Source organism: Centrocercus urophasianus, unplaced genomic scaffold, assembly GCF_019232065.1.
Source record: "Centrocercus urophasianus isolate 14NV4802_14NV808 unplaced genomic scaffold, USGS_Curo_1.0 seq_10, whole genome shotgun sequence".
NCBI lineage: Eukaryota > Metazoa > Chordata > Aves > Galliformes > Phasianidae > Centrocercus > Centrocercus urophasianus.
The window spans coordinates 84,217,256-84,239,923 of record NW_024884142.1 but is presented as its reverse complement, the minus strand read 5'-3'; the positions used below and the strand labels follow the sequence as shown (position 1 = coordinate 84,239,923).

At 34.5% G+C, this 22,668-nt stretch overlaps 1 protein-coding gene across 2 annotated transcripts in view; it reads left to right on the top strand.

Annotated features, from left to right (window-relative positions):
* Window positions 1-22,668, top strand: part of GPATCH2 (G-patch domain containing 2) — a 121,905-nt gene that overhangs the window by 16,697 nt on the left and 82,540 nt on the right. The window lies entirely within an intron of this gene.

Genomic DNA, 22,668 nt, shown 5'->3' with positions numbered 1-22,668 from the left:
TTCACTGGTAAATACTGCAGCATTGACTTTCTTTGTTATTTGGGAACAGTACATGTTTTCAAATTCCAATTTGTCTTAACGAAAAAAGATAGTTCTGGGAAATGTAAGTTCCATTGCATATGCAAAGAATAAGATGGAACTGTTAGAAATGTAACTTTTTAAAAGAGAAGGTTTTTATAGCCATTGAAACCTCTATCCAATAATTGCCATTTGAAGCAGAATAAGATGCCTTAAAACCTTGGCCTGTGATCTCTGCTGTTAGTGGTCATGAATTAGATGAATGTTATCTAGTTCTTGGTTTCCTATCTACCTATTTTTATTTTTGGTTCAGTGCTTGCTTGAGCATATCTAGGATTTGTAGCCCATTTTCTAAGCTTATTGCAATTTCACTCTGATACTTTATAGGAGCTATTATAACTGATAGGTTAGCTTCATGGTATTGATGATACATGGCTTAACTACCCTAAAAACTGCCTTTTCCTCTAAATTGTAAAAAGGTGATTAAGTTTCAATTGAAGATATACTGTGAATGTATATATATGATAAAAGCCCCTAATGTTTATTTTCTTCTATGCTTTCTAGGTTATCCTTAGCCCATTTTGTCTTCCTGCCATGATATCTCATATATATAGATAGTATCATAGTCTGCTTTATAACAAATTCAAAAGCTGATCTACTAAAGACTGATAATTCAATTTCAGTTATTAAATATGTCATTTACATAGTGTTGTGAAACAAGGTTGACATCTGAATGTACATTCTAAACCACTATGTTTAGACAGGATAGCATATATAGAATGGATGTGCAGTTGCCTCTTCAGATGCAGAGTTTTCTGACCTCCCTAGCAACTATTTATGTTTGTGGGCACATCTGCTGCATCTGTCTTTGCAAGAGCTCATGTACTTCCTTTTAGGCAGTGATTGCTTCTTAAAGAAAATATTTTTAGATACTTCAATGACAAAAAGTAATTTAATACCTGTGACATGTGATAAAACAGAACAAGAAGTAATTACTGCTATTAGATGGTAACAGTGAAGAAGAGCAGCAATGCTTTTAGAGAGATTAATATCCTGAGGAGAGAACACTGCATACTCAACTCATTGAACAGAGTTGTGATGTGACTTCTTTCATTATTTTTTTTTAATAATGGTATCCCTTTTTGTAATCTCATGTCTCTATTGCTGCTTTTACACAGACTTTAAGGGACACACAGAAGAAAATGTATTTTCCTGCAAAGATACGTTTCCTAAAGTACACAGTTTATATTCAGTCTAAAGATGTGTTGTCTGTATCTGTGGAATGTGAGCATAGAGTTAGTGCTTTGTGAGACAGTATGTGTTTAGAACTTTTTTTTTTTTTTTTGCATGATTTAGTTAAAGGTTTGTGCATGTAGCAGCTTGAAAAGATTACTGGCTTTGAGAATGCAAAATGCAGAGGTAAGATAATACTTTGACAGATCGTCACCCTCTAGGAAAGATTTTAAATGCTCAACTGTTTACATGCTGTGAGAGAAACATCAGGCTAAATGTCTTCATGACGATTCGCTATGTCCCAAGGAAGATGACAACTTAATTTTCTCACCCTTATTTCTAGAAGTAGCAGGAATAGGGAGTCAGAGGAAATTACCTCTTTGCAGGTCTGGTAGTGATCTTTAATATGAAGTATCCACATCTGATGTTCAGATTCTGTCCAGATATTTTTCCTGCATTTCATTCAATGACTAGTTCTTTAAGCACACTCATAGAAACTTTCTATCACCAGTTTACTGCCTTTGAATCAGAACGCTTTTTTAATAACTGTGCAGCATTGCACAAACATCAGAAGTAAAACACAGAACAGTGTAACCAGGACAAATACTGTAGAAATCTCTACTTAATCTAATGTGCAGGTTGAGCGAGCAGGTAGTAGGCAGGTAAAAACATGAGCACAAAAATTTAAAATCTATATATTCATAAGAAATACTTATTTCCCTTGGATTGTTCATTGTACTTACCAAAGAAAGGTACAATTCTTAATGGACTCCATAAATTAAATAATTTATCAGGCATATATTTTGGCATGTATTTATGATACTGAGATTTCACATCTCTATTGCTTTGCATTATGGCAGTCTCATTTTTAACAGAACTTTCTTTGAAAAGAAAAAGTGTTACTTGTGTAATGCACTATACTTTTGATCCTGCCTGTGTCATATTTCTTGTAGCAGTTTTATAGTTCTAATCAGAAGCATGGTTGTTGCAGTTGGAAAGATTAGTGTAATGGGAAGGTGATACAAGAGTGAAATGGAAAAAAGGACAAATGAAAAGAATGCTTGCTTGTCTCTGAAGATCTAGGCTTGCAGGGAAAAACTCCACAAGGGATGGATTTCCAGTCAGAGATCCTTCCCCTGTGGCAATCAGCTCTAAAATGGGTTCTAGGAGAGGTGCAGCTAATTCCACCCCTTTTGGTCACACAGCTGAGTTGGCTTCACCTGTGCTCTGAGGGCTGACCCGGTCCTTTCCCCAAGTGCTCAATCAGTGATTCAGGCTGTGATTCAACTGTTCCCTTACAGTGGTAAGAGTACTTTTATACCATACTAATATTTAACAAACTCTTAACAACATTGTATTGTGTGAAATTACATTGTTTGCTTGAATTCTGCAGTTGTATATGATCTGGTTTACGCAGTTCCTTTACCAAAAATGGGCAAAGATGCTGCAGGGCTTTGTTTAAGATCTCTTACATGTTTCTTTTTTGCAGCTTTGATTCTTTATTTAGGCAAAAACCTGGGAAGTGATTTCTCTGGGTTACAGTGTAAAAAGCATAATCAATAAAAATGCTTTCTCTCAACTGCACAAATTTTTCCATCTTTTACTTACTATGAGTTTTGATTTTCATGATTCATAAGAAAACCTCCTCTTGAGTCTTTTGTTCTTAGGGATGTCTCTTTTTCTTTTAGCACAGTTGTACTATTGAGCTTAACAAAACGTAGTTGCAATTATTAAAAATTACATAAGGCATGAAAGCTATCGTCTATAGACCTGTTATTCAAGGTCTGGATTTTTGGGCTATTTCTGTCAAATCCTGCAACTTTGTTTCTTTCACACACATGTGCTTCACATACAGAATTCAGGTAACTACTACCATCTTAATTTGAAGAGAAGACATATGGAAAATTCTTCCTGCTTTCAAGATTAGAAATTCAATTTCTAAGTACTCAATAATTGAAGAAACAGCTAGATGTATTCAGGTGCTTTTTCTTAATATATTATTTTGGAAATTGAGTGAAGTGGTGTTATGTGACAAAAAAGTTTTTTTACAGATATCTTCTTTAAAGAGGGAACTGAGCACTGTTGTTACAGTATCATTCATAAGCCTCTTCATGAACGCTGTGCTGCAGCTCAGCTCTTGTCTCCTTCAAAGCTGCTGCAGTTCATTAGCCAAACATGAGTTCAAATACCAGATGTATAGATTTCAACCGAACAACGGAGAGTCAGTTTTGTTGTTATTTCTGTTGCTTAAGCATGTACCCCCTTCTACCATAATTAAGATAAACAGAAATCCTCAGCTAGCTGGAAATAGTTTGAAGGGCACCAACTAGTGATGGTGAGCATCTGTTTCTTTTCATCTTTTCTTAGATTTCTTTCAGACTGTTAGTTGGAATGACATTTTTTTAACAAATCAATAATTAGATTTCTCAACATGCGTGGAAAAAGTGTACTTCTTAATCTTTAACTATAAGCCATCCTTGATACTTACAATCTGTCTTCTACGCCTTCATAAGTAAGAAGGAGCTGAAGCAACTGGTAGCCTAGCTACTGCTTCTTTCTTGTCTCTTCCTGCATCAGTACAGAAGGCAAATATTTAGAAAATCCCAAAATCTCTAGTTGAAAACTAAAAATACAAGTAAACTGGAATGGCTTGTTCCAACAGTCCTTGAAAGACAAACTCTTAAGGAACATGACATTTTCTTAACAGATGTCTTTCTTGCCTTTACTACTAATGCTGTTCATATGTTCTTTGTATGTCTAAAATTTCCAGCACTCCATTTTTTTGTTTTATCTCAAACTGTGGTTGAACTATGATTTTGCAATGAGTTGGAAAATAAAATGTGATTATAACTCATAATGAAAGGATAATACATGAAAAGCGTTATGGTATATCATTTAAATTGTTAATTAAAGTATAGGTAGCCTTGAAACTTGTTTTAGTTTCATTCTTAAACTCTCTGATCCTACAAAGTAAAAGTATTTTTAATATGTCATGCAATCAACAGTTTGAGGTAACTTCATTTTGTTGGTAAAGGAAAAGTGTTATTTCTTCAGTACAACTACTGAAACAGATGTTTTGTTTATATAGTGAATAGCTTACAGTGGTGTAGTTTTCCACTTGCTACGAAAATCAGAGCATACTTTAAATATCAAAGATTAGCCTCTAACTATTGTAATTGTACTGACTTGATCCTTGGACTCTCACTTCTAATATAGGGCTGATAATGCATCCCATTTCTGTGAAAGTTTCCCTCCAGTAGGAGGGAAACAGGAGGATAATAAATGGAAAACACTTATTGATGTCGTAGGCTTGCAATATTCTCCACGAGGAGCAATCTCCAGGAAGAAATCCTTCCCCACTCGTGGTCAGCTCTTAAATGGGTGTCTAGGAGAGGTGAAGCCAGGCTCCACCCCTTCCAGCAGCACAGATGAATTACCTTCACCTGTGTTCCCATGGCTGACTCATTGCTCTCCTCAGGTGGTCAATCAGAGGTTCAGGTCATGATTCAGCAGTTCCCATACACTAGATTAATAACAGAAGCAAAAGTACAAACTGCAACTTAATATATATATATATATTTGTTTTCTACATTATGAGTACGTATGCCTTGTACCCTGTTTGAAAACAGTGAATTAAACTGGATCTCTCAAATCCTCTCCAGCAATTTGTCATATCAAATATCTTCAAGATACAGCCTGAAAAATAAAGCAGCAAACATGTGGTGCATTGTACTAAAGTTGAATCCCCCAGGAATGTGATTCTGTTGCTTTTGTAAAGTGAGATAAAATGCAGAAGTGAGGAGGTATTTCTCTACCATTGTTTTGTTACTGTGGCTCTAGTTAGTCAGTTGTAAGGAAAATTTTGCATAACCTGTTAAAAATAACAATGGAGACGAGGAGACAACCACAGTTCTGGTAGATGTGACTTCACTGAACTCTCTCCAGTCTAGAAACTAGAAGAGGAATGGATTGTTGTTAGGGGTAGTTCTTTATAATTTTGCAAATAAATGCTTAATTCTAGAATTAAAAAGCCTAACAAGAATGTAATGTGAAATTTTGAGAATGGTCTGCAAAAAGTTTGCTACCCTTGTGTTTCTTGAAATAAGAAAATCAAATGGGTATATCTGAGCACGGTTTCAAGGAGGAAGTGAAGCTATAAATTTCTCGGAACTGACTGCTGGTAGTTGGTATCTCGTGATGTTTACAGTAAGAGTCTTGTTTTTACAGCAAGTGTACATGTATCTGAAGACAGAATGGATCCTCTTCTAAATGAAACTGTAGGATTTATTTTGTATGTTTTTCTAAGATCTTCAGAAAGAAGAGCTTTGGTCTCTGCAAACATTCAGTAAGCATCAGTGAATGTTGTGCCATTTCTTCTTGCATGGAAGAATTCAGTAATGCTCTTTTGCTTCTGCGTGAGACACCTTTTTGTTGGACTGCTCATACAACACCATATAATGGAATATTGATGGGAAGGTTCAACCTTCCCACCTACGACATTGTGGACCAATATAGTAAGATAAAATTAGGAGCCAATATTTTTGGAGCAGATCTTGAATATATAAGCAGTAAACTGGATTAGGTTTACCACCAGGACAATAAAAGGATTGCTGGCATATATTGCATCCAAATGAATTGGAGTGGTTCAGTATTTATTGGTCCTTGCAGTTAAGTTACTGTCCCTTTGCTTAGGGCACAGTAGCTGTGTTGTGTTTTGTTGTTGGTTTTTTTTTTTTTTAGTTTATTTCTAAGTGAATCAAGAGATCCCTGTAAACCATTACAACTCATCGCTTCATCCATTTCACTTCTGATAACTGCTGAAATATGTTCCTGTCGGTCCCTTGCAATTTCATTTAGCAAATTCCAACTTCAACTTCTTTTCTTTGTATTAACTGCAGTGCCTAATTTGACAGATGCTTTTAAAACCTGCATTCTTAAGTATTAAAATAACTTTTGTGTTTTGTTGTTTCTCAACTTCAACTTAGCAGTCCTGCAGATAGTAGATTTAAAGGTCAGGAAATTTTATCCTCAGTTCTAAGAACTAAAAATTGTCTTATTTATATGGTCATATTTACTGCCAGCTGATGAGGAAACTATTTTAACTGATTTGTTTTAAATGTGTATTTTTAAACACACCTAAAATTCACTTTATTGAATGTTAGACAAAATCTGTCCCATTTTCCTTTCTTCTTTGATGCACTCCTGTTACATTGCTGAGTTCTAAAAGAATTAGTATGCAAAGACTTAAAAAGAAAAAAAAAATATAGTGGATTTACTGTAATTTTGTTTTTTTAATCTCTGTAAAAGAGTCCAACTAGAGAAAGGAGATCTTTTTTTCTTTTTTTGTTCCATACTGTTACTTTTTGAAAATGCATGCATACAGTGATTGACATTTTGTTGTTGAACTTCTGTCTTTTCTTTTTATAAATCTGGGATCAAATCACTGATGTAAATCTAAGGCAATTTAAGACAATTTACAGTCCCTAGAATGAGAGCGTTGCCTGTTGAAAGTTACCATAAGGCAGCTTTCCTGTGCACTGGGATGTAGCATGTAAGCAAAAGATTAAAAAAAAAAAAACAAAAAAAAAAACACCTGCAGAAAATCTGAACTTTCTGAAAAGCCAGTATTTCATTGTTAAGGTGGTCATAAACATTTTAAAACTTATTGTTATCTCTTGCTCAGAAGAACAGTATGCCTATCTGCATTTGGCCAGATTGTCAAAAAAGCATGTAATAGACACAGCATATTTAATACTTAATAATTATGAGGGCTTCATTAGGGCTTCTTTTGTACACAAACTGATATCTTTATTACGTTAATTCCCTTATATCAGTGACGTATATGCATATTTTCTTAAAGCTTTAATGTGATTTTTTTTGTAGGAAGACAAATTCAACTTCATTTGCATGGTGTTTTACTGAATCTTGTATTCAATATTACTAGAATGTGGAAAATGTTCTAAAAATATTTGGAGGTTGATGGATTAGTACTCTTCAAAGGGAAACAAAACACTAAATATTTCTAATCCTGCATTATTTACCGCATGGGTGGTTAAATGCTACTTTAAGCCCCATAAAATTAAAAGGGAGAAATCTGCCAACTGTAGCAGGAATTGGATTTAGGAAGAGTGGTACAGAGCCAAAATATTGCTACAGAATTAGATGTCAAAAATCTTCTTTAATAGTAGATATATAGTTCACAGTGCTTGGTTATGATTAATACATTTAATCTAAATCACTGAAAGTTGCTCTCTCCTTTTCCATAAAATACAATAGGACACAAATCAGTTTTACTGTAGGTGGATAACAATTGGAAAATAATGCATCTTCCCGCCCAATAAATTGTCAGTTATACCTTTTAACTAAAATCGATTCATCTTCCCAAAATTTATTACAATTTCTAATAATAAATCTTTTCAAATGTTTATTCATTTGCTTTTTGATACATTTGTGCCACTTTCGCTATGGTCTAATGTTTTTTCTTTTGATTCATTGTAAATTAGAAAATCTATTTTGAGTCAATTTTCTAGTTAAGAAGTTAAAATCTATAACCTAGCCATTTTTTCATAGTCTCCTTTGCACATTTTAATACCCTTGAACTTACAATCCAGTAAATTCTGATCAGAAGGTGATTAAAAGACTTTTTCACTGCAACTTCTTGACTGAGGGCCAGATTCATAAAACAAGTACTTAGGAGATTGTTCACTGCTTTTCTCCTGTGCTTCTTCCTGTTTCAAAGAGGAGGGCGGAAAGAATTGTATCAGATGAACAGATGCATAAGATTTTTAGTACAGGTGATCAGAATTGCTACCTTGGAATTAAAAGCCAGCTGTAACAATGAAGAGTATGATATAAGCCTCCTTTTGTTGTCTCTTTATAGCAGCAAGACAGTGATACTTCTGGAAATAATTAAAGCACTCTGCATTGTTTCTGTAATTATCCAGTATTAACCTCTGAAGGTATGGTCATCTTGTTCTTAAAAATGTTCTTAGACATAACTTTTTTTTAAGAAGAAAATATTTCAGAATAAACTTCTTTTTGCTTTCCCTAATGATTGATCTGCCAATCTCATCAGTGCAATTGTGTTCACTGTTCAGCAGTTTCCTGCTCTCTATATAATGTGTCAGAGAGGAATAGTCTTAATTTTTTTCTAACTCTCCTAATAGGCGTATTTGCAGTTCTCACTCAGTGATGTAGTGTGATCTTTTACCTACTTTTCTGTCAAGAATTTGGTATGAGAAGCTTGATCTACTGTGTAGGCACATCAAATAAGGTTGATATAGTATGTAAGCACATCAAGTTACATAATCTACAAGTTTGTTTTGTTTTGTAATATAAATGCTGGCAGAAAGGGGGGAGAGGGCAAGGAAGTGTTTCAAGTGTACGTGTGGGAAGATGACATTGATAATTTGAACTTGATCTGTAGCATCATTTATTGGTAAATTTGCTTAGGTGAAAGCATCTTGGATCTTGAAGTGATTGATTCCAAAGTTGTTTTAAAAAAAAAAAAAAAAGATGTGTGGATGAATTGGAATTCATTAATTTTACTAATTGCTCAGTGAAGAAAACAGATGTTTTCTTAGGCAAAGATCAGGCTTTAATTACAGGTCTTAGCTACTCATCTAAAAATAGTGTCAATATGTTAATGTCTCTCAAATTTAATTTTTTATATTTCTGTGGGAATGCCATTCTGTTACACGTTTGTTAGACCTTACTTTAATGAAGTTTAATTGTATGCAAACATAAATCTGATATAAAAAGTACTTATGACAGTATTTGTATGTCATAATGTATCTATTTAGAAAAATCTTTAAGAGCATGTTGGTTAGGTATTACTTATATAAAATGTCAAAATTGATACTATCCAGTTAATCTATTTCTTGTTATAAAATACATGTTACAAAAATACTCAAAACAGCTGAAACTTTCAATTTATGATTCTGGAAAGGATGAGTTTCTAGCAATTATGTGAATCTGTATGAATGCAGAGTCTCCTTAGGGCTGTTATTCAAAGATATGTACTCTGTAGAAACTACCATAGAATTGTGAGCTTGGTTTTGACCTTTAGCAAACTGTTTTAAATGTTGTTGGTTCTGAATGCTTTAAGTATGTATTTTTCACTACCGTGGGGTGGCGGAGATGACCTAACTAGTACTGGTAATTAAAACTGTTTAGTGAGAAATTACCTTTTGAAAGCAGCATTGGTGAGCAGCAGCCTTATAATGCATATGCAGAAAGACTGATGGACACATGCTTGGTAAAAGCACCAAATGGAAGGAAACAAACAAAACATCACTAAACGTAGTTGGTAAAATAAATATTTAATGGAGTACACCAATACTGAGCTACAAATGAACTGTGAGATCCAATAACTGTGATACTAGAAAAGCATGATTATAATTTAAACATCTTTAAATTCATTATTTCAAATTCATTCAAAACATTATATTCTCAACATATTTTTTTTTTGTTCAGATCACACTGTTTTCCAGCAGTGTGGGTTTTTTGGTTTTTTTGGTTTTGGTTTTTTTTTTCAGAAAATGCATATCTTGCATGGAAGAAATTTCTTGCAACTTCTCAGTGCGTGTGTTTCCTTCAAATTAAGGAGCTTGTCTTATAGTGACCTGATAATCATCGATTATTTTGCTGTCATTTCAGTAAAAGCTAAGATTATCACATACAATTGATGTGCTGCTTGTTACTGATTCTTTGAGAAAGATGGTAGTCTTCCAGTTAGTGCTGTTGTGTTTCAGTTAGTGTTGTGCAGTAAGGTAAAGAAATGAAGCCTCAAAATAGTTTAAGTGACACACAAATCTGTGAAGAACATGTTTGAATTAATAACTCTTGGTGTTCGTTGTGGCTATCTTGCTAGGATAGTAAACGTTACAATTATTTTCAGTCAGCTTTCAGTTGCTCTGATGATTTACTGTGGAAGTACTATTTTTGAAAGAAGGTTAACGTTGCCTCCTCTGCATGGAAGTATTAAGGGAAGAGGTTGATGTTTAAACAGTTTGCTGTGAAAGGAAAATATTATCCTTGAGGCATTGTCCACGATGCTGTCTGTAGCTTTCAAAGCATGTTCCTAATTGCAGTTATTTCTTATGCCTTCAAAAGAAAATAAACAGGCTCTCTTGTCTACCTTAACCTAAAGGGAGAAATAAAACTGCCTGGAGATTCAGGTACATCTGGCATTCCCTTTATTTTACTCTGCCTTGCTGGAGGAGCTGTAAGTGGCCAGCCATGCTGTCAGCATACATGTAGCCCAGAGGTCTCAAATGGCATTGACTTGCACAAAATAGATTATTCCAGTAGGATGACAGAGCTGGTCGGCTGTTAAGAGAACTAATCAAAGCAGACACAAGCCTAAGTATAATACTAGTTACTAGAAACTCTGCTGGCATCAGACTAGTTAAACATAAACACCTAAAGCATTCATTTATTTCTTTATCAAAATTATCAAACTGATGAAGTGCCCACAGCTGGGGAGAGGTGGGACTTTTTGACCTCACTTAACCTTTCCAGTATAGCTAAGAGGATTTGTCTTGGCAGCCCCCTCTCCAAGGGGAGATCATTGAAACCATTAATGATCTATTCCTTGGCAGAATGCCTGACAAATTCTTTCAGAACAGACTTTTTTAAAGCTTTACATGCATTCCTTAACTCACATTAAGTTTCAGCATTCTGAGGAAGTTGATGGTTCTCGTGTAGGTTTGTAGGTAATTCTGTGTCTTTGAAAGGCTGTGTGCTTTGTATAGATAACTCCTTCGGATCCATGTGCACAGTGTTGCTTAGCATCAACCAGATTTTGTGTGGCCTGACAAAACAGAATTGCTTACTGTTATTTCTTTGAGCTGCAGCACCTTTGTGCCTAAGAACTCTTCTCTGAAGAACAATTTGGGGAAGGCAGGGAAATTTCAAGCACTCAAAGTGGTAATCCAGAGCAGGATTGCTCTTGCATGGGTTTCTGCACCAGCTGTGGACCTCTGGAGTCATACCTCCTTCTCAGTCTCTTTTCCAGTGCTTCCTCAGGTAGCTTATTTGCTTCAGCAGTTCTCCTGCTCTGCTATGTCTTCTGCACTGCTTGTTGTCACTTAGCTTGTTGTCACTTGCTCTTTCTTATGTATTATTCCCATCCTGCTGTCATCTCTTGTCTCCTCAGTTCTTAAGCATTTTGGAAAGCTAATGGGAACACATCTAACTCCATCTTGGTGCATGATGGGTCTGTTGTTGAGCCGATTAATACCAACTGCCAGAGATCAGTCCCTGGACGTGTCCTATGCAAGTCTCACCTGCAGCTTCTTTCACTGTCAAAAGCCTGCCACCTATGCCCAACGCAAGATAGATAGCTTTGGCTGGGTTTGGATGTGTAGATATTTACAGCAATATGAAGGGAAACTTGAGGAGAATAGAATTCAGGGAAAAGTTGTTTTCAGAAGTGTTATTTTTCCATTTGTCTATCAGTAAGGTTACTTATGCAAACAATTTGCTTCGGTTACAAGAAATTTAGGAATAAAAATTTGAGTACGTAGCCATGGCAAAAAATGTTCTCCTATGTGCCTGGATATCCATTTGTATATAGCTTATTAATGCCAACCATATTTCAAAAAAGTAGTCCAAATTCTATAGGACCAGCTTGCTGCTTAGCAAGTAGAAATAAATACACATAACACAGTGGTTAACTTCTCAAGAAGCCAATATTTCACTGTAACTATGTTCACCACACCTGATATGATCATATTAATACGATCCCGGCTTTGATGATGATGTAAAATATAATCTCATGCTTTGCAGAGGAAAGAATAATTCTCTTTGGTTCTGCAATCTCAATTTGTGGAGACTAAATTCCAATCATTTCATCCAGTCCTAACTTGGTATTTTCAACTAGTTTAGCATTTCTGAGCACTTAAATTTAACAAATTCTGAGGAACGAAGACTTGGGTGGAATTTAGACTATGTAAATCTGAGTTTCCATTTATGTGGGCTTTCACCTCTCTCTAATAGCTGGTAATACCTTCACTTCTATTTAATAGGAATGGAAGAATACATATCAAGTCATAGGGGAGGGGGACTATGGATTATGAACGTATAACTATTTATATTTGTTAATTTCTGTAATTGCACTATAGGACCAACTTCTCAGTTCTGATTGAATGTATAGCAATAAAGCCTAATTTAGTTTTTTGATTAAATGCATCCACTTCTAAGCTATTGATTTGTAGTAGTTTGTGAATGTACTGAAAAGGATTCAGGTTGCATCTTGGAGGGAAGAAAAAAAAACCGCAGTGATTCTGGAATACTGTCAGAAGAACCTTGAAATTGAATTACAGCTTTAATATTCAAACTGGGGCATGTATTGTTATTTGTGATATATGTAAAATGACTTTTATAGATGAAATTTAAAATTGGTGACGCAGAATAGGGTTTATAGTGCATGGGCTTTAAGAAGAGCAAGGAAAGATGTTTGATGTAAAGCATGTGGCAGAAGGATGCATATTTATTAAATAAAGTAATTTTAAAATGGGTGTATGATTAAAAAAAATTTTCTTGCTGACAAATTATTAAGATGATATTCTGTTGCTAAAAAGAGATTGAAACTGTTTTAAGAGTTTTATTAAATATGTTCATATTTACTAGAAACAATTAAAATAATGAAATACTTACCTTGTGAAACAGTATAAATCAGCCATGTCAAATCTTAGTGTTTGAGGCTTTCATTTCCAGAAGTCTGATGCTTTGTACTGTTGTATCAGCATCACCTACATTTCTAATAAACTACTATGGCTTCTCACATAATTTCACTTCAGTTTTTATAAATGTGTATATCACTCTAAGCCTAATGCAAAGCTGAGTATGCTTTGCCATTAAAGAGTAGCAACAGCAAAGATGAAAAGCAGCAGCAACCCCCACTTGGCAATGCATTAGCCGGAACCTACAGAGAAACCCACTACAATCATTACTGAGTTTGTGTTTTGATGGTAGCTTTAAATACGACTTAGCTGTTTTAGGAATGAAAACATTTATGCTCTCTAGAAATGGATAGAAAGTACAAAGAGGAATGTCTCTCTAAGAACCCAACTGCAGAATTCCATTTTGAGTTATTTAATCCAGTCTCTCTGTTCAAATGGTCTATTGCAGAACTTACAAGTAAAATTATAATCAGTCTCTATCATTCATTGCAAATTTAGCATAGCATCACGGTGAATGAACAGTTGGCCTTATTAACACTAATTTGTTATGATCAAAATTGTAGACCAATTTGAAATTACTATAAACTTGATGAATTCATTTGCAGAAACAGCATATATTTGATGATATGCTAGGGAGTAGCTAAAAGAGCAGTAGTGTTGCTGCGAAAAATATAAAAGTGATATGTAAAGGTGGCATAATTGCTTACCTTATAAACAATTATAACTATAAAGTTGGACTAGAAATTTCATTGGTGAAGTATATTCTTCACCAATGAAGATTTTTCTTCCTTTAAGAATGAATTATCTCTCTGTATCCTTCAGTCCATCAGTAATGAAGAATAGAAATTGAGAATCACAGAAAGTAACTTTATAGCATATGTTAATTAAAACTTCCTTAACTTGAGATCCTTTTGAGTTTGCCCCAGCTTGCCTGCTGCTGCTTCTCAAATAATTAATGTTTATGTACACGGTTAAGGAATCTCCCACTCTCCCTTTTATTAAGTTTCATACCAACTTTTTGTTTCTGAATTTGCTGAGTGCCTTGTACTGACAGAAAGAGACTTTTTAAAAACATATGGGTAAAACTTTTTTTTTTTTTTTTCTGTGTGGCATCTATGACTTTATGTCCATATCATTTGTGAAATTGAAAACGGATTTTAAATCTGTACTCTTTCAGTAGAAGTTTATTGCAATTAATACGCCTAAGACTGCAAAACTAGGAAAGCTAACAGTGATTTTGAAGTAGTAAAGAAAGAATATGTGCATTAGTAAAAGCAAGTGGAGAATGTTTATTTACCCTTAGGACTTTGAGAGATAGTTTCCTCTTCTTTTTCTGATATCCATTTTACTGATAGTTACCTGAGTTTGAACTTCTTGACAACAACAAATAGTTGGACCAGACTGAGAAATAAAAGTTGAGTATTTCAATCTTTTTCTTTTTGTATGCAGTGTGCATGGTTGCTTTTATTAATTAAAAAAAAAACTTCATTAGGTAAATAGACTAATACTAAATAGAGTTAATTTCAATGTGTTTTTATTTTTAGTACTGTTTTTATTTCAAAAGTTTTTTTTATGTTATTCCTTGCTTGCTCCTAAGTGTTTTAAACCATTTTATCTTGTCAGGAGTACCCAAGAAGAAAACTCTTGATTTGTATGTGCTAAGAGCATCTGCAGTTTGAACACTTTTAGTTTAAAATATATCACTTGTTCCAAATGTATTGATTTATACATCTCTTTGTCAATATTAAGTAGAGCAACTTTTCCAATAAGTTAAAAAAGACGTGGCAAGGCGGATTACATTTAGTGGGTTGGTTTAAGTTTATCTTTATATGTTACCTATTTGTGTATTTTTTGCTCTTTTGCCCTTTATTCTCAATCACTGTTACAGATATTTGAAATGTCCGCTGGCAATGCAGACGATTGCGCTCTGAATTAATACAAAGCTGAGGCAATTCGAATCTGACCCAACTTAAGCTTTCTGAGCTTTAAACTCTAAACAAATGGCTAAAAGGCAATTATACTTCAGTCAGCATTTTAATTTATGTATTTGTATTTGGTGGTGGTTCAACATTTAAAAACTCTTGAAATGAGCTTTACAAATCCTAACCTTAAAGGTGATAAAATTAATTATAAATTCTCAAAATGACCAATTGTACTGTAAGTGTTATCGAGCTATGTGTTGTTTTTTTTTTCTGACAGTGATAACAAAGTTCTCTTTTCTACTTCTTTTCATCAGATAGCTGCTTGCTATGTACAAGATTTACCATTGCAAATACTTTTTTCTCTCACTTCTACTCTTTGGTACCTGAATGTTAAACTGTTTCATTTATTCTAAGTAATCATATGACCAATTACATAGTACTTGTTGGACTGTAGGTGCATCCTCTTACATGTTCTTTTAAAACATCTTTGTCCATATCTGTGTCTGTTCAACCTGCTCTGCTGATTGCTGAGCTGGAATACAGGTGAAATGTAAAACTGCACATAACACATACTAAACCTAGCAAATGTATCTGGTGTGAATCAAATATTGTGAATGTGAGCCTTTTTGTTTGTAAGCATAATGTTAGTAATCACGCTTAGTAAGCCCATGTGAATATTTACAAATGCAAAGCAAGTCCACTCTGGGACAGATGAACTCCTGTTGTTCACTGTCATTCCAACTGCTGAAAATCAGGGTATGACAGGCATTCTGCAAACTGTGTACATAGTTTCCATGTGCAGTGGTATCGCATGAATATCATGCGTGCAAGAGACTTACAACCATTGGGTCATCCAAGAATGCTGTTGAATTCAGTGATATCTTTTCTGTACATGTGAGAGAAAAATTGTTTTTTCCCAGAATTTCATACCTGTATACACTGTAACTTAGGGAGAAAAAAAAAAAAAAAAAAAAGTTCTGCAGTTTACTTTGTCTCCCCAACTTACATCGAGCTTCATGGTATCTTATCATAGGCATCTTAATGACAATTAATTGCAATACATAACTAGAATTGTACAACCTCCTTTGTGAAAGTATATTTCAGTGATGTTGGTACCTCTTTCTTCCAGCACAATAAATCTGTTTTGGTAGGGTGTGAGGACGGGTAGGTATGTTATCATTCTCTGGATGGAAATTCAGTTATCTTGCTGTTTTTAACAGGATATTCTATAGGAATTAGGCAAGCTATCATCGGTTTTCCTCTGCATTCCTGCCTTATTCTAATAATTTCAGAAAATCCCAGACAATTTGACAGTCCTTTAGAAATAAATGATTATTAGATACCTTACATTTCTTGAGGAAAAAGTTGCCAGCCTGTGGTGACAACTCTAGATTTAATAATTCCCCAGATGAAAGGCTGTGGCATAAACTCAGTTATTAGCATGAGAGAAACCCATGTGGGAATGACCTTATAAATGCTTCAACATTTGATCAGTGTTTGCTCTTGTGTTAGACCTCAAAGTCAGTTAAATGTCGTATGTAAAGCCATAAGGAGCTAGGTGGAGTTGCTTGTTCTCCTTCCAGTTAACAGTATTTGCATCCAAAATGAGTCATGAATAAGTAGAGATAACTAGTATAAATCCTTCAGAAACGGTGAAGTTTAGTAACCTCTAGAACGCTATCTTCTTTCATCCTTAATTATTTTGACGTTTATATTTCAGTTCATTATATTTTTTTTTAATTATAGAAGCTGTACTGAATTCTTTGTGATGTGTCTAGATCTGTGGCTGTAGTGACCTATGATTCGTACTTCAACTTCTGTCTGAGTATTCTAAAAATATAGTGTTTTCCTGTTTTATTAGTGTATAAGGTTAAATTTCCCTAAGGTACTGATAAAGAAGATTCTTGGCAAATTTTTAAGAAGGTTCAGTCCCTTGAGTTTCAGGAATGATGGGTCAAGGAGGAAACAAACATGCTTCCTGGTAGCACAGAATAAGAATGAGGTTTTAGCTAGTTATAGTCAGCCAAAACATATAATGGGAAAGGTAATAGTAGAATTCATAAGAATTCTTTGAATTTGGACTGAATGCAAAGTAGTTTATTTTGATCAATTAAGTATCGAGTAAAACAAGGTAACTGTTTTACATGTATCTTCATACTTTCTTTTTTTATCCTTCACATGGAATTTTAATTTCCATTCAAATTCAACAATTTCTTCTAATTTCTTATCGCATTTTATTATATCAACTTCAATCAGGGTTGTTTATTAGGACCAAATAGGCAAACTGAAAATGATACTGATAGTAAATTTCTTGAATATAACAAATTCTTCTTCGGTTTGTGTAGACACAATTTGTGGCTCAGTACTGCTGATCATGGATGAAAACTCATACTATAGCTGTGTAATTCTGTAGACATTCAATACTTTTGCTGGAAATATTTAGTATTACTGAAAAATAATAACATTCAGGAGAGAATTTTACTCAGTCTGTCTCTTGGTTTTGCCATGTTTGCTGGTAGTATTGGCATCTTTGTTAGCTAATACAGGCAAAACATACATACTTCATCACAGCTTCATGATTAGCTTTATTATTATGTTGATTTTGTCCCTTATAATAAAGGAAGTTGCATATCAGTAAATCTAGACCATAAGAGAAAATTGTTTGCTAAGATTTTTTTTTATATAGTAGCTCCATAGCGACATAACTCACAGATTTAGTGTTTAACAAGGAGTTAAGGAATTATGATAGTAGCTTCAGATAATGCCTGGTTGTGGTTTGATAATTATTATGTCACAATAAATGATGGGTAAGAATTCCTACTCTGCCCTTTTTCACCATAGTCTGCGATATTTAAAAAGATGTAGAAATATAAGTTAAATCCTAAACGTCTAGAGTTTGCTGACTTTTTGGGGATTGCTATATTTAACTGAGAATTTTTTAAGGTTTTATTTATTCAATTAAATTTCTCAAGAACTAAGAAAAATACCTCCAACATAAGTTAGTTATATTACTTTGTGGCATATAGACAATTGAAGTGAGTTCTCAGTTTAATCTCATGTCATGTACTCTTGCCTTACTGTACTCCAATACTCTAGGTTTTCACCTGGTTTTGTGATTGTCTTGAACAATAATGTATATACTGCATAGATATAACTGCTACTTTCAAGACATTATAGAGTTAAAAAACTATATTCTGTATGAAAATATTTCTTATCTGAGTATCTTTCAGGCTTTTTTAGTATTAAAAAAAAAAAAATAGAACAGCAGTGCTAGCTGTATACTCAGTCATCTGCTTAATCCTTATCCCCTTTGCATTGTCAATACCCATCTAATTCCACTTTAACAACAGTAATTGGCTGATGGAGTAGCAGATATAGATTTGTTTTCCTGATGACTCCTTGACTTTTTTCCTCTGGTAATACTAATAGAATTCCAAATCCTTACTGGTGTGATCATGTCATGAGTAGGTCAACAGTCATGTCAAGGTCCTATTGGAAACTTCATAGCCAACATCTTAATTTAGACTTAGCTATCTTTTTTCTTGTATGTGCAATTGTAAGCAATTCTTTCAAGTATCAAACTCATTCCATTATAACACAATTCATTTGATGCAAAGGGAGATGGTTCTGCATGTGAATTGTTTACTGAATGTTGTCCAAGTACAAATTCAGTAAGTTTCTTTCCAGGTGTAATGCATTATCTGAATTATGTCAGAAGCTTGAAAGAAAAATATTGCTTATTTGTTATGATTTTCAGTTATTTCAGTCTTTCATTTAATGGGAATTGAAGCAGGCGTTTTTGGGTTTCTAATGTTTAAGAAGAGCATGTCTTCTAAAAAAAGACATGGATGTGGAAGGTTTCTTGTGACTGAGTTTATACAGTGGTTTTCTGCAACCAGAAGGAAAAATCTTACTTCTTCCTCTCGGTATTTTTTCTTTTTTAAGCTCAATTCTAGTTTTTACGCTCTTCTCATACCTTTTCCATACTGTGTTGGTTCTTCCTCTTGCAACAGTTCTGGGTCACAGAGCCATTTTCTGAGTTGTGTCAATTTTGCAGAATGGGGGGGAAGGAGGAAAATCAGACTTTTCTCTCTAGGTTAGATTTCTGTGATAGGAAAATGAAGTTGACAGAAGAATGGAAAGGGGGGGAAAGTAGGGCAGCTCCTTCCAGCAGTAGAGAGTCATGTAGGACAGGCTGTGTTTCTTGGTGGGATTTTTCCTTTAGGTTTTGTTTATGTAACTTAGAATTGAGAAATGAAACCAATGTTCATGGAACTGTAAGACCAGTCTGGGTTTGATGGGCTAATGACAGTCTTTCTCATTCCCATACACTTTGTCTTTTCCATTACTTGAAGCTTCGTACTTATTTTTGGCACCAATATATATCCACTGTGGGAATGGAAAGTGTGTCTGCTGTTGCCTTTAGTGGACTTGAAGTAGCATTGCAGAAGTTCTGTTATTAACTTGGGTAAGAACAGAGTAAACTCCATATACTCACATTGTCGCCCTCCCCTCCTTTCCTTCCCTCTCCCCTCCCCCCCCCCCCCCAAAATAAGCCTGTAACAACTGATTAAGCACTTTTGTTTCTTAAAACATGTCCGATTTAATTGAGTGGTTAAAGGCCAATTTTGGCAGAGACTTCATCTCACTTAGTCTTTTGGCTAACTTAATAGTATTCAACATTGAAAGGGTGCATGCAGCCTCTTGATTTATGCTCTTGACCAGGTGCTTAAATTTTACAGGGAAACATTTAAATTCAAGTGCTTTGGTAGTCCTATATCAGAAGCAATGCTTATCTTGGGAATTACCACTGTTAAATCAGCAAAGAATATTAACCAGCCAGAGTCTACAGCTAGCTTACTGCCTTATCCTAGTTCTTTCTTATTATCATCTGTCTAAAACCTTCACTTTGTGAAGCTGTTGACTAGTTTTAGTGAAGTGAGCCATTGGTGACAGTTCTGTTTAATGTGTTAGCTCATTGTCTTAAAGTTTCAGTGTGAGTAATAGTTCTAAAGGAGGAAGGAGAGGGGAAAAACAAACCCTTCGGAATAGAAAACTTGCTTTTTGGCAGGGAAGGTATCTTCTTTATTGGGTTTCTTGGGCAAAGCCATCCGAAGGTGGGTCTTTAACTTCCACTTTAAAATATGGGTAGGTCTCAAAGTGATTCTACCAAATATCTTAAATGTGCTTACCAAAATGTTATTTGTATTTAAAAAACAACAATGCCTGCTTGAGGTAAAAATTCATACTGTGTGTTTCTGCTTTAATTGATAGGAGATCATCCATGACTTCTAACATGATTATAGCTTGGGATTTTCATTACTAGCAGACTCATGTTTTACATGCTTGTACTTATTTTTTGTTCTCACTAATTAGTAGGTACTTTCAGATGTAAAAATCTCTGTTCCTGCCACAAGGAGGTGAAAACAGATTTGCTGAAGAATAAGCTGTTTCTTTTTGTTAATAATTAAAAAAAAACAAAAATTGTCAGTATAAATCAGCTGGTTTTCCCATGGGCAGCATTGCAGATGAGGATCTTCCAAAGGGAGTTAACTGGAGGAAGGGTGAAAGCTGTATAGATGAGTTCATGCAGAATGTTCTGTGCACAAGAGACTAGGAGAAATCAAAGAACTACTAATGCTGGAAGAATTTTTTAAAAAAATAAAAATTAAAAATTAAAAAAAAAAAAATTGCAGTAACTTCTCTGTGCCAAGGGAGAGGGAGATGACTAAACAAAAGAGGAGAAAAATGTGTGCAGGATATGAAAAAGTGACAAAAAGCTTGAATTAGATTTCGTGCTGTTGGTGGTAGAATTCAAATAATCTCTGTAATCTATGAGTCTGAAACCTGAACCTTTGCTTGAATTGAGTTTAACTGAGGAGGAGGAAGTCTGAGACATTGGTATTACTGCTAGTCATAGTTCTGTAGGATTGTTAAAAGATTTTGGAAATAGGAACAGGTTTTATAGTCCTTTCAATTGGAGGTATAGATTTTTTTTTAGTTTGATTTTATTGTTGTTTAGGGCTGAACTGAACTTGAGACATTTTCAGGTAAGGAGTTCAGCTAACAAATGAAATAGAAGGGAAACATTCTTGAGAGCCTGTTCTGTGCTGCAGGATCTCAGCTGCCTCCTGTCTTTTTTTTTTCAGGGTGCACAGCTAAGCGTGTGAGGAGCTGGCAGGTGCTGTAGTATTGTGAGACTCTCCGTTTGAAATTAGCTGAAACTGTTTAGTTGGAATGTATTGCTGAAAGTAGTTTCCTATTCCAATCAAGCAGACCCTGGCTGCAGTATATTGAGCGCAGTGGGAAATCTAACGTTTGTCCAAGCATATCTACAAAGAAGAAAGTTCAGGGAGAATGAGTCTTAAGAATTCTGTCTTAGTGAAGTGCAGACTCACACAGCCAGGTTTTACTAATTATATCGGAGGTGATCAACAACAGCGGTTGAAGAGATGGTTTCATGGAAGTATTTCCATAGGTTTAAGTTAGAGTTTACTTTTGGAGCTTCAGCTTTTAACTTCAGCACTTACGAAGACAGTGGGACTTGTAAAGAATGATGCAGTGTAAAGAATGATGCAGAACACTAATCTTAGCTGTATGTTTCATCAATTTCCTTTCCTTTCTTTTGCATTCAACTCCTAACAGACATTTCTATTGGCAGAGTTTCCACATAGCATATAGAAAGAAGAATTTTGGGTAATGGTGCAAAATAAAACATTTGCTAATTTAAAATGGTAATACTACTTCTATTTACTATTTACCAGTTATCTAACTGTGTTTAAGGGGAAAAAAAAAAAAAAAAAAAAAAAATGCACAGAAATGTGAGGTTTTCTTATTGGCTGAGTTAAGGAGTTTACTTATTTGCTTGCCTGAGCCTGAATTCAGAAAGTTTTCTCTGCTTTCATACTGTCACAATGTTATTCTGTTTCCAAGCCTAATTTTTGTGGTGGTATAATTAGCAGACAGAGGAGGTTGATATTAAAAAAAAAAAAAAAAAAAAAAAAAAGACATTACTGGTTTTGACACTGAGAATTAATTATGAAATAAAAGACAGATTTGTGCTCAGGCTAGAATTAGCCTAGCAGTTCAAAATATATGCAGTCACCTTGGAATCGTGTAACAAAAAGTGACACCCTTTCTTTTATCATAGGCTAAATATATCTTGTGAACTTTAGTTGGATAAATCATCTGTGTGTCAGTTCTATCTGTTATTCTGTTTAATTAATTTGGAAAATAGTTGTTGCTTTCCTTTGACAAGCACAGAGTTCATGTTTGTTAAATGCTTCAAAAACGTAACCATTTCTTTTAAGTGGTTTAGATTATTATCAGAGAGGTTGTTCATTCTCACTACAAAAAGGTGACATTCAGCACATCGTTGGTAGTTGATTTTAAATGAAGTAAAGTTTCAAAAGAGTATCTATAATGCTGTTTTTCAAACTCTTTAATTAGCTTTTGCATGGAATACCTTACACAAAATGCTGGCATAGTATTTTGCTCTTGTTCCTTGCAAGGGAACACAATTTGAATGCCATTAATGCAACTTTCCTTATTTTATGGCAACAAAGACTCCTCCAAGTATCTTGTGCTGGTTAATACAGAATAAAAACATTGTGATAGTGTGTTAATCTTGAGCACACAAAGAACCACTGGAGGGTAAGAAGAGGACATCTGTTGGATAAGCTTTCAATATGATGAGAATGATAAGAGACCTACAACTGGTGCAAAAAATGGCTGATCTTTAACAGCATGTGATTAAAACCAATACGTATCTTTTCAAAATTTATTTGTGCAGAGAGTAATAGCCATGT